Source organism: Pristis pectinata, chromosome 28 (assembly GCF_009764475.1).
Source record: "Pristis pectinata isolate sPriPec2 chromosome 28, sPriPec2.1.pri, whole genome shotgun sequence".
NCBI lineage: Eukaryota > Metazoa > Chordata > Chondrichthyes > Rhinopristiformes > Pristidae > Pristis > Pristis pectinata.
In genome coordinates, this window is record NC_067432.1 from 21,508,918 (window position 1) to 21,513,207 (window position 4,290).

At 41.3% G+C, this 4,290-nt stretch overlaps 1 non-coding gene across 1 annotated transcript; it reads left to right on the forward strand.

Moving 5' to 3' along the window:
* The first annotated feature begins 567 nt into the window (after positions 1 to 567).
* trnav-uac (transfer RNA valine (anticodon UAC)) lies at positions 568 to 640 on the forward strand. Its single transcript has one exon. It is a non-coding gene; the product is annotated as a tRNA-Val (tRNA).
* The last annotated feature ends 3,650 nt before the right edge of the window (positions 641 to 4,290 follow it).

The window sequence follows — 4,290 nt, forward strand, 5'->3', positions numbered from 1 at the left end:
ATGTGTGCATTTTGGACTTCTGAATTTAATAATATCATGGGAACTTGTTTGGATGTAAAGGTGACCATGTTGTGCATTCCTCACCCAGGGATGGCCTGTATTATTGTTGACTAACTATGCTATTAGCTGTTTTTAAGGTGTTACCTGACATGTTCATGCTATGGGCTAGTAGGCAGGTAATCACCCTCAGACATCACAGTGGGCCAGAACTGCTACCAGCAGGAAACTGTGCAAACGCATGCACTCTATCCCTGACGTATGTGGTCAGCACAAACTTATCCATCGCATATCTTCCATTATTATCTTGAGCTCGAGCTGCTCTGAGGATAAGGGATGGCTCCGGCAATGACAGGCTTTTCAACACGTTCAGGGGCAAACAAGTCCCTCTTGTGGAAGCCCTGAGAAAGACGGACAGCCCACTGAACCACGACCCTGGCCGAGCTAGCTGTCAAACCTGCCAGGAAAAAAAAGCAAAACATTTCATAGCCATTAACATCATACAAATTAAACATTAAAAGATAAACAATACTTAACATACTTAAGACAACTTTAAACAATTACAAATATTGTTCCATAGTGTAGTGGTTATCACGTCTGCTTTACACGCAGAAGGTCCTGGGTTCGAGCCCCAATGGAACCAGTTATTTGTTTAGGGGCAGGCACGGTAGTGTAGCGGTTAGCATAACATGATTACAGTGCCAGCAACCCGGGTTCAATTCCGGCCACTGTTTGTAAGGAGTTTGTACATTCTCCCCGTGTCTGCGTGGGTTTCCTCCGGGTGCTCTGGTTTCCTCCCACATTCCAAAGACGTGTCGGTGAGGAAGTTGTGGGCATGCTATGTTGGTGCCGGTAGCATGGTGACACTTGCAGGCTGCCCCCAGAACACTCTACGCAAAAGATGTATTTCACTGTGTGTTTCGATGTACATGTGACTAATAAAGACATTTTACATCTTAAAATGTGCTTAAGAGTTAGAGTCATAGAGTTATACAGCATGGAAACAGGCCCTTCAGCCCAACTTATCCATGCTGACCAAGTTGCCTACCTGATCTAGTCCCATTTGCCTGAGTTTGGCCCATATCCCTCTAAATCTTTCCCGTCCAGGTACCTGTCCAAATGTCTGTTAAGCCTAATTCAAAGCTGTAAATTACCTAATACTTACCTTCCTACTCATGCTCATGTGCCATGGGTTCAGTGGGACATCAGAACACAGTCAGGTAGTTGCCGGTGAAGATTGACCAGTAGGTTGCAGACTTCCGTGTTTGCACAGGAACACCAAACTTGGTGGCCCATAGTGATGCGACCTGCAATGTATGTTAGTGTCAGTTTTTTAAACCCATCCCCGGCCACCCTTAACAGAAAAGAATAAACAGTATTGCTTTAAATAGCACATTTCAAAAGTGTTAAAGAAATGGAGCTAAGGCCAGGAAATAGAGTTGTGTTACAAATCAAACAGTATATAATTAAACAGTGTAAGTGTCTAATAGAGTGACTCATATTACTATATTTCTAAATCCTTAGAAAACCCCAAACCCCTTAACAACTATTTACATTTTTGAAGTGTATTTGTTGTTATAATATGGGAAAAATCTTCAAGCAGTGTCTATCAAAGTAGCAGGATCCTAATGCAAGATTGATCAATGCAATCTCAGTGAAAAATTCAAGACTGGGTCTAATAATTGCAACTTTCCTGGATTTTAGACAGTAAGACCATAAAATATAGGAGCAGAGTTAGGCCATTTGGCCCTTCAAGTTTGCTCTGCCATTCATTCATGGCTGGTTATTTTTCAACCCCATTCTCCCACCTTCTCCCTGTAACCCCCAACCAATCAAAAACCTATCAATCTCTCCCTTAAATACACCCAATGACTTGGCTTTACAGCCATCTGTGACAATGAATTCCACAGATTCACCACGGTCTGGCTGAAGAAATTCCTCCTCATCTCAGTTTTAAAGGCACACCCCTTTATTCTGAGGCTGTGCCCTCGGATCCGAGACTCTCCTACTAATGGAAACATCCTCTCCATATCCATTCTATCCAGGCTTTTCAGTACCCAGTAAGTTTCAATGAGATCCTGCCTCATCGTTCTGAACATCGAGTGCAGGCCCAGAGATATCAAACGTTCCTCATTTGTTAAGTGTTTCATTCCTAGGATCATTCTTGTGAACCTCCTCCTGACCCTCTCCAGGGCCAGCACATCTTTCCTTAGATATGAGGCCCAAAATTGCTCACGATATTCCAAATGTAATCTGACCAACGCCTTATAAAGCCTCAGCAGTACATCCTTGCTTTTATGTTCTAGACCTCGAAATGAAAGCTAACATTGGATTTGCCTTCCTTACTACAGAGCCAACCTACAAAGGGAATCCCAAACTAGGACTCCCAAGTCCCTTTGCAACTCCGATTTCTGAATTCTCTCCCCATTTAGAAAATAGTCTGCACCTTTATTCTATCTACCAAAGTACATAACCCCACACTTCCCTACGCTGTATTCCATCTGCCACTTCTTTGCCCACTCCCAACCTGTCTAAGTCCTTCTGCAGACCCCCTGCATCCACAACACTACCTGTTCCTCTATCTGTCTTGGATTCGTCTTCAAACTTGGCCACAATGCCATCAGTTCCATCACTGGTCCTGTCCTGCTGCTTATTAGGAAGTGATTGGTTATTTTATCACCATAACCTTGCCACTCTTTAAGATTCAGATGTTACAGATTTCTGAGAACAGTAAGTTCTGACTAACTGGGAGTTAAAGCTCACTTTAGACTTATAATTACTGACAATTATTTATTGTGGAATTGCATCCATTTATGTCACAAATCATGGTTGCAAAGTAACATTTCCAGCATCAGCAGTTTTTTTTATTTCATTTGCAAAGTATTCTGGTTTACAATACATGAAGAAAAGTCAGCCTTTGGAATCTAGTTTGTTCAGTGCTGAGTGCAGGCAGGTGTCAATAAAAGGATTGAAGACATTTTTATAGTGTGCTCCCATGGATTATATATTTGAAAAAATTACTTATGTTGAAACAGGGTAATACACAACACAGCTGTAGCCTGCAGATCTGGAAGTACCTGCAGTTTGTCGAATATCCTGCATAACACTGACATTTTCGAGTACATATTAATGCTTATGATATCAACCAGTGACTAGGAACATTGCTAAGACAGGAGAACACTGCACTCATCTGTTTTAATATCACACAGCCACACAAATACCAGTGTCTGCTTACATCTTGAGTTTACTTGAGTGCTTAGCAATTTTGCCAATGATTCTTTAGCCTGTGGCGCTGCTGAAAATTGTTCATTCCATCTGACTTGTGCCCACAGCTGCTAACTGCTGACTTCATTCAGTCATTGACAAGCGCTGTACTCTTGAATCCTCATCTTTCTGATTAAAGGCTCTGTCTGGTAGTTGTGTCATGTACTGTATATCAGAAGAGATCAGCAGCCAGCCTGAAAGTCAGGTGATACCGTGCAAGAATGACAAGCATACTTCAACAGGATTTCTCAGGTAACTAACAGAACAGAAATGAGACACATTGTTTTACCCATAGATTCAAATTCCAAATAGAAAATTATATTGATGGAATTAACACTTATTGGCATAAGTAAGTCATAATTAGTTGTATTTGAAGGCACATTTCACAACAGTTTGCACAATCCATAATAACTTCAAAGATATAAACATAACAAAGCTAAATGTCACAAAGAAAGAACCAAGTGTTAAGCCACTGAAGATGAATCTGTGAACATAACTGATGGAGTTGTCAAAGAGGACTGTTTCCAGGTAGGATAAGCATTGCCAAATAAGGCTGAGATGATTGAAGGCTTTGCCACCATTTGTAGAGTGCAGGAAGATTGCTGGTAACAAGAGAAAAAAAAATGGAAACAGGGTTGAATGAAGATGAAATAGTATGAGGTGAGACCTAGAAGGATTTTTAAGTGACCATCACAATATTAAATGAAAAGCACAAATGAGGAGAGGGCTGTTTGGGTCGTCATTGGAAGCAAAGCTATTAGGTACATGAAATTTACTGTGAGACAAGATAGTTTTGACTGAGTTGGACTTTACAGAGGTTGGATCTTTGGAGATCAAGAAAACTACTGTTGGTAAAGCTGTGCCTCTGTCAAGACGTTCAGTGGGGATAGGAGGGTGTTGTGCCTTAGTGAGATGTTGCATATAGAGTTTCAAAGCTCAGCTCATTGTTAAACAGGATCCTGAGATGGTGGGCTGCTGGTTTCATTCTGAGGAATGGGATATTATTATTGCAGAAGTCAAATGAAGGTT